At 33.0% G+C, this 11,472-nt stretch overlaps 1 protein-coding gene across 1 annotated transcript in view; it reads right to left on the bottom strand.

Moving 5' to 3' along the window:
• Positions 1–11,472, bottom strand: part of LOC142329039 (uncharacterized) — a 253,825-nt gene that overhangs the window by 53,869 nt on the left and 188,484 nt on the right. The window lies entirely within an intron of this gene.

Here is an 11,472-nt window from a genome sequence, read left to right as displayed (position 1 = left end):
TATCTTTTTTTTTTAAACAATAATTCTATTTATCGAAGAATTTTTAATTTAATTAAACTCTCTTCGTAATTCATTTTTTCCTGATTATTACGTATTAACAAGGAAAAATGAAATAATAATTTCGTTCAACTCTTTTTCTTATGCATTTAGTTTAATTTTAATCGATATCAAAAAAGGAGGAAGTTCTCAACTTACCCGTATTGTTTTTACCGATCTTTCGAAGAAAAGTAAGGTATTATTTTCGGTCACATCGTGGGAATGGGTGGTGAAAATAAATTTTCTTAAGTTTTTGAGGAATGAGGAGAACGAAAATAGTATTCAATTAAATTGGGGTTTCCTTTTTACTTCCTCGTACGAAGTAATGGAAGTATTGTGATAGCGAAAAATTTCGGTTTTCAAATTTCAACGGAAATATCCATTTTGGCCATCCCTGAATCCATTTTGACTAGTTTCGGCGTGACTTCTGTACGTATGTGGGTATGTATATATTTTATTTATGTTGAAATTTTGGATTTACGACTGTTGTAACTAGTTGTGTACCTTTAAAATCCAATTTTTTTGATTTTGGACTTATTCTTAACTGCAGTAACAAGCCCTCATTAAGAAATTTTCAACTATATACATAAGTGATATTTATTTTCATTGGTTCATGAAATTTTAATTAATGAAATATTTTGATTTTTTTAAGGAGAAGGCACATCGGTTCTCCTTTTTTATTTGTTTTTTTAAATTAAATATATCGATTTATTAATAATTATTAACCCGTGATTGTTAAAAGTTTCACCATAAATAATTATTCAATAATAAGAAAAAAAAAGTTACTAGTGAAATGAAAATCTGTGTACTTTTAAAAATGTGTAAATGTAATTTAATAGGTTTTATTACACATGTGTATATGTAATAAATTTGGTGAAACATATTACTATTTAATGTTAATTGAAAATTATAATTTAGAATCTTATTACTTTTGGATTTTCTAGTTCAATTTCTGTTTAATTTTATTTAATTATTCTGGAATTTATGTTTAATTTTATCTACATTAAAGTTAACTACATACAGAGTGACTGAAAAAGAGATCCTCACAAGAACAACAAATACACTGAAACATACGTGCCCGATCTTTAATAAATTACAAAAAATTCTTATTATCTAGTTCATTACTCTTCTGATATTGTCGGAGAATATTCTGCCTAAGTCGGAGTTGATTATCATCTCGTTTATTTGTTTTTGTTGCCAATCATTTAATCGCTCTTTGGTTTGATATACTTCTTCTGATCTTAATTTGTGTACACGTTCTCAAGTTTTCAAGCTTTCTCTCTCTTTATATTAATCATATTTTTCTGTTAAACTTTTTATTCTTTCCTTGTTGTTAACGTTTTCTTCCACTGTGAAGTTCCTATTCCGCTCTGTATTCATCTTCTTATTGTTTTTTTCTAGATATATTTCTTCATGTTATCTTTCTTTTTTCTGCATGATTGTTTCTTTTTCATTTTTAATTATTCAGCAAATAATCCAATAATAAAAACTGAATATTTTACGCCATAGATAGAAATTAACATCTGTAACCAGTGTAAAGGAGTTCACTAAACGGAATAATTTAGTTATTATTAACTTTTATTTATACGATACACCAGAAATCTAAAACGTTTGTTAATCAGTAACTCACAAAGATACGAATAAAACTGATCTAGTAATACAAGTAATAAAGGGACTTTTTCTCTATCTTAATATTTCGTGTGAGATTGTTGAATTAAAAATTGTATAAATATTTGATGTTAATAAAAACTAATATTTTAGCAATTGTGTAACTGTCCACTTTATTAAAGAATTGAAGAATCGTATCTCACTTTCAAATGAAATAAGTTTAAATGAAGTGCAGCAAAAAATGTGTAAATGTAATTTAATAGGCGTACAAGGAAATCATATGGTATCGATATCAGATTTTTTTAAATATATTCTTCTTTTATTTCCGTTTAAGTATTTATTTTCAAGGAAATTCAACTGCAAGAGATTTTCATTTTAAAAAATGTTAATGTTTCTAAAGATGATTTGAAGATTTTTTCCATCATTACAATTTAATGTTGAATTTTTATAAATGCAAATGTTAACAAAATACAAAAATTCTTAAATAACGTTTAAGTAGTTAAACATAAACCTAATGGTTTCTTATGTTACACCCCAAGCAACCAGAAAGAGCAATGCAAACGTTCTAAATGGAAGGAGTAAAATTGCGACATATCATTTTAAAACCACTGAGCAAATGTCGGCCTATTACAATCCTAATCAACACAGCGACCTTTAACTGTTTTCACACCTCATAAATAACTGTTTAATAGTGAAACACTTAAAAAAATAAATTGTTTGAAAAGCTTCTACGTCAAAAGATTTATTTTTTCGGTAGACCACTACTTTGAGTGTACTTAAGGCTACTTTAAAGTATTAAGTTAACGCCATTTTTGTTTAGAGATGCCTGTCATAGCGTGATGTTTTACGTCAATTTTTATTTTTTGTTTTTCAATATCCTTTAAATAATTTGTTACACCGTATCGATTCCATTTAAAATTTTTAAGTTGCCCCATCAGGTATTGGTCTCATACCGAAAAATAGATCGTTTCTAGATGGATACGTTTATTAAATTTCGTTTTTTTATGTTTACTGTTGTTATTAGTTATCGCAGACTTAAAAGTTACTTAAGGATTGCAATATTTCGTAAATACTTTATATGTGTGTGTTGTATGTATGTATACACACACATCATGTATATATATATATATATATATATATATATATATATATATATATCATCATCATCATCATCATTTGAGTCGTTATCGATCCACTGCAGGATGAAGGCCTCTTCAGCACCTTTCCAACTAATACAGTCTTGTGCTATCTTCTGCCAACGGTCCAATATACTTGACAATAATATCAATCTAACTAACCTTTGGACTACTTTGTAGGCGTTTAATATTTAATGGGTGGTATCCATTGATGTGCAAATTTAGCCATCAGTTCTTCTTGCTACATGGCCTGCCCATCGCCATTTTAATTCTTTAACTTTCATGATGATACCATGTACTTTCGTCTTTCCGGGTTCATGCTAGGTAACTGTCTCTACGTAGTTTTTCTGGATTATTTTTCATATTTTTAACTTCATACCGGTTTCTTGCCTTTGGATTTCTTTCATTGCATACAGACAGCGTTTTCCTAGTCTTAACCACATTGTAAATAAAAACAAATTTAATGGAATTAAACTTTTAAAACATATAATAAAACGACTTTAAGGGAAAATCACTCTTTTTGTTATGAAAGAGCGGGCATCAACAGTTGTAGTCGTTAGCCCTGTGGAAATTGGTAGCGTATGAAAAGATGCAATGCCTGACCGGGAATCGAACCCGGGACCTCCGCTTGAAATGCCGAGACGCTACCTACTCAGCCACGGAGGTTGGCCATCACATTTTTAATTCTTCTTTATCGAATTAAAAATGAACTCTACCCATAACAATAAATATTTAATTTAGTGTCAACTTAAAAATTCGAAACCTTAAAGCAGAATTGAATAATAAAATTAATTTTTAGTGCTTTTAAATTAATTTTTTTCAATAAATTATAATTTTTTTTTCTAATATTTATTTTATTGAGTTTATTGGTAACAAATTTGTCATTGAACCGAATGGTCCTGAGTTTGAATCCCCATCAGGTATCCCATTTTTCACACAATATATATCTCCACTCTTCATTCGAACAAAGAAGTAGAACCACGAAAGGACACCAGTCGAAAAAAAAATTAAATACCATCCACGTAACATCATTAAGTAATTGTGAGGGGAGAAGTGGGAGTAATTTTTTTTGGGAGAGGGTAATATATGTATGTGTTACGTTTTCACCCCCTCTTGTCGTCGGATGCTGAAACATAGCGGTGGCTAGGGTGCCCACAGCAAACTTGGTCGCCTGACCATCACGCCACTCTACATCACAAGCTGCTCCCTCGAGCACTGTATGTAGCGTCTTCTGCCAGTCTACACTCATACCTGATCTAAGGCGGTCGCGTCCGGATGAACTCTCTCAATTCTTGTACGGATGAACATTACTTTAAGTTTTTTTAGTTTATGTTTGCTATTTTTAACGCTAAGTCATAAGTTACAAGTGTTATGTTACAAAATTATTTTAAACCGCCAAGACGGCGTAAAATTAAACAATCCTCCAATAATCAACAAGGTTTTCATTCATCACCTATGAACATATACAGTCCACCCTCGCTCTAAAATCTACCACAACACTGTTAACCAAGGGCGTCCCGTCGACGTCGCAACAGTATGTTCTAATCAACTTTACGATATAGCCATCAATAAAGTAATAAATGTTTTATTTTTTAAATGTTAATCCAATCTTAAAAGAAATCAAAAATTTTATTTTGCTTTGCAAGAAAAAAACTCTATTCTTTCAAGGTTGTTGAAAGACATTTAAACATATTTATATTTCGATTGGTCTCATACTAATGCTATTGTACTTAAAAAGTAATTTTTTAGGTCTACAGAAAAGTTAAGTGTGTATAAAAACTGCAAAATACTGTTTAAAACCATTTTACACAGTGGTTGTCAGTATATTATCAACAGGTCTCCTTCATATCCATTAATACACTTGAACTTTACTAAATATAAAATAAAAATAATTTTGAAAAAATACAAGTTTTTTATAATCTATAAGGAAAATTATTCCTCAGAAGCAATAGAAGAAAACACAAATTCGTATTCGTAACTATTTACGCGGCCTGTACGCCATTTAATAATTGATAAGAGTTTATTACTGAGCCAGAAAGAAATGAGGTAATTAATGTTAAAATATGAGTGAAGAACTAAGTATACAAGTGGTTTGTATGTAATATTCCAAGAGAAGCATCGAAGCATTAGCACATCGTTTATACTAAGAAACATGACGGTGAGAAATCAGTATCTTAATAAAATTAAGAAAAGAAATCCAGTGAAACGGTATATAATAGTTACTACCGAGAACGAGTTTAGACTATTTGTAAAGAAAGGGAAAGTGTATTATTTTTCACCTGCAATTTTAGAAAAGATTTCTTCAAGTTTCGCGTGAAAACACTTATTATTAAAATCCATCAGATCAAATCTTTATATGAGGATAAACTGCTGTAGAAAAATTAATATTTATTCAAAGAAAAAAGAACTAACGCTATTTTTTAGCGACTACATGACTACATTTAGGCACTAATCCAATTTTCCGGTAAGATTATTTATTCTAGATGGAAAAAAACCGATATGGACACCACATGACTTCTTTGTACGCCTATTAAATTACATAAAAACATTATTTGCTGCATTTTATTAAAACTTATTTCATTTGAAAGTGAGATACAATCTCCAAATTCTTTAACAAAGTGGACAGTTGCACAATTGCATTGTGATGGACACCACATTGAATCACATTTTTTTGTGTATCAGGATTTAAAATTAGTTTATACATTAATTTTGTTTACGTCTCTGAAGATTTATGTGGTGTAAGTGAGAACGTGACGGATCCGTAACCACGCACACATCGAATCCGTCTTCATATACATATATTTATTTTTTACATTTTTTTTTAATTTAAGTATATTGATCTATTAATGATTATTAATCCCTGTAAAAAATTTTTGAGTAAAATGAAAAGTACATAACATTTTATTTCACTAATAACTTCTGATTTTTTTTTATTATAGAATTATTATTTATTGTAATTTTTTTTATAATTAGATGTTAATAATTATTAGTAAATCAATATATTTAAATTAAAAAAAAAGATTTTAAAAAATATATGTATATGAAGTCAGATTCAAATCGATATGAATTCTCCTTGTAAGTTCCAAATATTTCATTAATTAAAAATTTATTTGGCTATAACTCTGGAATGGATGAAAATAAGTACCACTTATTTTTAGGTGGAAGCCACGAAAGGAAAGGAAGGAATTTTTACTTCCTTGTACGAAGTAAAGGAAGTATTGTGTTCGCAAAAAATTTCGGTTTTCAGATTTCAATGAATACATTGAATCAATATTTTCTCATACATTGTAAAATTAATATTTTTATACGTTATATAAATATATTTCTTTTGTGATAGTTACCAAAACTGAACATCCTCCCCCGGCAGTCAGCAATGGAGATGTTGACGATTTTCTGTCGGCACAGAGAAATTTTATTAGTGTTATCAGGGTTGGGGGCAGATGGGCAAGAGAGCAAGCTTTGAGATAGGTCTTGTAAGAGTAGATAGAGGTTTTAATTGTAACGACTCGAGTGAGCCCATCCTTCCCAGGGTGAAGAGCAGGAACACGAGCAAGCGGCCATTTTGAAGGGGGATACCGCTCATCTGTGAGCAGGACCAAGGAGCCAACTGAGATATCGTGAGTGGGATGGTGCCACTTGGAGATGGACTGCTGCTGCTGAAGATAACTAGATTATCCAGGCCTTCCAGAACGACTGTAAACGTTGTTGAATGAGCTGCCATCGTGTAAGTCTAGAGATTGGAAGCTGGTGCAGAGAAGGTCCTGGTACCGTAATGGGAGCTTCCCCAATGAGAAAGTGACCTGGTGTGAGCGTCGAGAAATCGTTTGGGTCCTCTGAGAGTGGTTCGAGCGGCCGAGAGTTGAGTACGGCCCCAATTTGTGTTAAATGCGTGCTCAGCTCCTCATACGTGAGCACAACATCCCGGACTGTGCGAGCAAGGTGAAACTTCACTGATTTCACGGTTGCTTTCCACTTTCCTCCAAAATGGGGAGCACCAGGAGGATTGAACGACCACTAAATGCCATCGTTGAGTAACACAGACGATAGAGCTGCATATTCCAGTGTCCCTCGAGAAAATAGCTGTTTTATTTGTTGATCCGCTCCAACGAAGTTGGTTCCACAATCAAAATATAAAGACTGACAGCGACCTCGACGCGAGATGAACCGCCGGAATGCTGAGATGAATCCGTCGGCAGAGTAGTCTGATACTAGCTCCAGGTCAACCGCTGACGTGACCATGCACACAAAAATATGATCAACCAGCCTTGAAAGACTTATGTCCGCGACCTTTTCAAGCCTTAATAGAAACTGGACCTGCATAGTCAACTCCCGTGGAAAGAAAAGCGCGAGTGGGATTCACTCTGCATACAGGAAGTTGACCCATCAGTTGTTGAGCTCTCTGACCCTTGAAGTGAGCACAGACGACACAGTTAAAAATGAAAGAGCGAACCGGCGCACGGCCACCTAGAATCCAAAAGCGACGACGAAGTTGAGCTAAAGTGAGCTGAGTTCCTCCATGGAGAGTCTGAAGATGAGCATCCTGGATAAGCAGATGAGAGAGTCGAGCGTGACGAGGGAGTATGATGGCATGCTTGGCGTCTTCCCCAATGAGAGCGTGCTGGAGGCGGCCATCAACTCTGAGTATTCCACTCCGATCAACAAACGCGGTGAGGCGGATGAGCGGGTTCGATTTTGATAGTTTATGGCCTTGAGCAAGAAGGTTGAGTTCAGCAGCGAAATGGGTGGCTTGAGTGGAGCGAACCCAGAAGAGCTGAGCGGCCTCCAGGTCAGCCGGCGTTATTGGCGAGAGCAGAAAGGAGCCGGGAAGGCACCGGAACCGGGCAAGGGCGCGATGACAGATAGCCGTAATACGCAAGAGTCGAGAGAGCGATGAATATCTGTTTAATAAGTCCCAATCTTGCGGTGACTGAGAGGATGCTAGAGAGGTCCCTGAGACCTCCTCGAAAGGTGCAGCTGAATCAAGAGTAACCTCGAGCACAGGCCAATGAGATGAGTCTTAGATGAGCCAAGGAGGGCCGGATCTGGGTAGTGAATTCCTTGGACTGATTGTGAGATTGGGTGTAGGACATGGTCACTGTACAGCTTGTGTTTTTACGTCAACGCTGACGCCTTTGCTATGTCGTTCGCTGGTCGGATTTTGCTCCAACGGAGTTGGGCATCATTTGTTGAGTCCGTGGCCAATGAGACCAAGTCAGTCAAGTTTCCTACCGTGGAAGCGTCCGAGTACCAATCGAAATTAATCCCCGATATAATAATAAATGGACACAATTAAAATGTAATGTGGACTACATTAAATTAGTGATTTAAAAAATATATCAACTATTTATTTAACCGAAACCGCTGTGGAAATTATTAGGGTTACTGTCACTGAAGTTAATCGCAAAATATATTAAAAACCTTATGACGTAATTGGAAAAAGTTTTTTTAACATAAATTTAGTTCCATTTGTCATCAAAAATTAGTTTTGAATTATATGTAAGAAATACTTATCACGTAAGAAATAACGTTTAGAGGACAGACTACTGGAAAATAGTCAAATTTAAAACTACGGTTAAACTAAGTTGTTTGATTACATTTTACTGTATTTTCAATTCATATATTTATACTGTAATATTTTCTCTGTCTTTATTAAATATATATTTGCTTTAAATTAAGCTGGGATTAAAATTATACGTATTGAAAAGCAAGATTAAATTTTTAATGGATAAAAAATATATTATTTACATGTTTTTCGAAAGTTAAGTGCTACATAATAATTCAACAAAAAATGTAAAATCTTATTAAAATTGAGACTATATTACGTATGATTGCACCAATAGAAAGCAATAAAAAAATTCGTTTAAGAACACAGCTTAATATTAATAAATATCGGTAACTTAACGTTATCTCAACTGTTTAACTTGATACTGTGCAAATGCATAAAAAAAATAACAATACGTGTAAATTAAATGACTTCTCAAATTTCGATATATTTATCCGTTGTTATTTTAAACTGACTTTTGTGCAATTTTCTGTATAAATTTATATCGAATTAATAATCAGACAATAAATACAATACATGACCATGGTAAACGTAAACATATAATTTCATCCTGAAGAAAACAGGAATGCAGTTCAGTAAGAAAGATAAGTATGTACCATTTATGTCCAATACACCTTCGCAAATATAGAGTGCGCTTATACCGTTCTTAACTTAAAACAGTGTTGCCACTACAAAACCAATAAAGTGAAGTGAAAGAACAGTGTCGAATTGAACAATGAACAAATTTATTCAGTATTTCCCACATTAATATGAAAACGTTCTTTTCTCCTCTCACTCCCTCTCGTTTTCTTTTTGTGGTACGTTAAATGTAGCTTGCTTGCACTATGACGTACTCCATCCGGTCCGTGTGACTCTATGTAAAATAATTATAAAGGTTAGATTTACCTCCCGCAGTGTCAGTTGTGGAAGGAAGAGTTTCTCAGCGGGATTTCAGTCTGGTTTCTTCTGTTTAACACCATTTCAAGAGAATATATATTTTATACACTGTATTCTAGTAATCAAACCAGAAATTAAATCAGATGTACTCTTTATTTATTGAATTAAAAGTACACAACTTTTCATGCTTTATTAATATACTACATTATAACTTATCTTTTTTTTTTCATATTTTTAAGTACCGTTATGAAAACAAAAATAATTAGATGTATCTATGTAATGAGTATATATATATATATATATATATATATATATATATATTAAAACATATACATATACAGATCATAGTAGATTAATTTATATAATTACTATTATTAATAATGTTATTAAATTCATAAATAATGTTAACATATTAGATTAGTTATTTGAAATTGACATCGACATCGACGACATTGCTGTCGTTTTTAATTAATACAATCTACTTATTTAAGCAGATGAATTAAAATAAACATTCTTGAAAGTAAATTGTTCAGAGAAAGATTTATCATCATATTTAAAAATTTTAAAAACCTCATGATTCCCATTTTCTCGATTGAATTATATTTTTACAGGTATCACAACTTAAATGATTTCCTAAAAACATGGAGGAAAATTGATTTATTATACATTACTTCACAATCAATTTTTAATTTAAAATAGTAAAAATTTCTTCTTTTTTTTAAAGAATTTTTTTTTTTAATTTTCTTGATTAGAACTGAATTTTTACTCTCTTTCGTTTATTGCTATAGCTATAGATGGTAAAGTATGGTATTCGGTCCAATTTGGGCATATGAGATTTTCACCGGATCTTGACGTTTTGACACCTAAGAAGCCCAAAAAACGGGATGGAAATTTTCCGATGTTCATATTCACGTGTGTGTGTTCGGTGTCGCACTTCTTATATCTCCAGAACTGCTGAACCGATTTTGACCAAACATGGTCAGATTACTTCTGAATAGGGGTGAGGCTGTACAGCAAGGTCACTCTCGTTATCTAGACATTTCGCCTAATTAAGGTCTTATTTTTCTTAGATAGATTTGTTAACAATTAAAAATAAAATAATATTTCCAAAAAAAACTTTTTGCAAAATCCCACTCCACCCCAAAAAATTCTCTAAATAAACTAGTGGCTAAGTGGATAATGTGTCATTTGTAACCCCCTCTCGCCACAAGGAGGGGTAGTGTAGCACGTACAGCTGCTATAGTCGTCTTTCTTTCTTTTTCTGTTTAGCCTTCGGTACCAGCTGTGTTGTAACGTCACAGGTGAGAGCGGTAGAATTAAATAAATGAATAATATTTAAAGTGTAAAAAAGTATCTAAAGTGACCACTAGTACGCCACACCCGCGCGAATGAGATACGGTTTGCGCGCGCGCTTTGGTTGAATCATTGAATTAAATAAACAAAAAATATTATATTTAAATTAAATGATAAATATTTTTAATTAAGGTGTGCATTTTGGTGTATACGTTTGTGTGCGTGCGCGCGCGCGTAAGCCGTGTATCAGAAAAAAGCCGCGGGAAAGTCCTACAACTGTGTTGTCAGTTTTTTTTACTGAAAATCTCTCTTTCCAATACATGGCAATAATTTTTTGTTAGGTGCAGTTTCTTTCAGGATTTCAAAAAAAGGTAGAAGTCACGCTTAGGTAAATTTTATTTCTCCCTACATGTCAGTTGGTAACACTGTAATAAATGTTAGCAGCTTGTAACAGTTGAAATGTCCTTCTTAGACACTAGTGCTACACCAGTATAAATTCATCTCTATTGTGTTAACTACGTCGTTTTTCAAGGACGAACATGTGTTTATTATTGAGATTTACGCCGCGTATAAATCTTACGAACGAGTGAAAGACGAATTACGGATAAAATTTCCCAATTCTTCAGTTCCTAATAAGTTGACAATATCGCGTTTGATTAATAAATTTCGTGAGCCGGGAGTGTATAAGATCGAAAAAGCTCTGGTCGACCATCATTGTAAAAAGTAGAAGTTCTGGAGGATGTAAAATAACGTTTGACTCGCTTACCCAGAAAATCGCCCAGAAAGTTATCTTCACAGGCTGTAGACAATATTTCATTGTCCGCAGCTTTCAGGGTTACTAAAAATTTATTATCGCATCGGTGTCGTTCAAGAACTGAAAGAAACAGACTACAGAAAACGTTTACAATATTGTCGGTTTCGTTCTCTTGATGACAACGGTATTGAAAGTTTGAATCGTGT

This window comes from Lycorma delicatula, chromosome 8 (assembly GCF_047948215.1).
Source record: "Lycorma delicatula isolate Av1 chromosome 8, ASM4794821v1, whole genome shotgun sequence".
Lineage (NCBI taxonomy): Eukaryota > Metazoa > Arthropoda > Insecta > Hemiptera > Fulgoridae > Lycorma > Lycorma delicatula.
The sequence above is the reverse complement of the archived record's forward strand: the minus strand, read 5'-3'. Positions and strand labels throughout refer to the sequence as shown.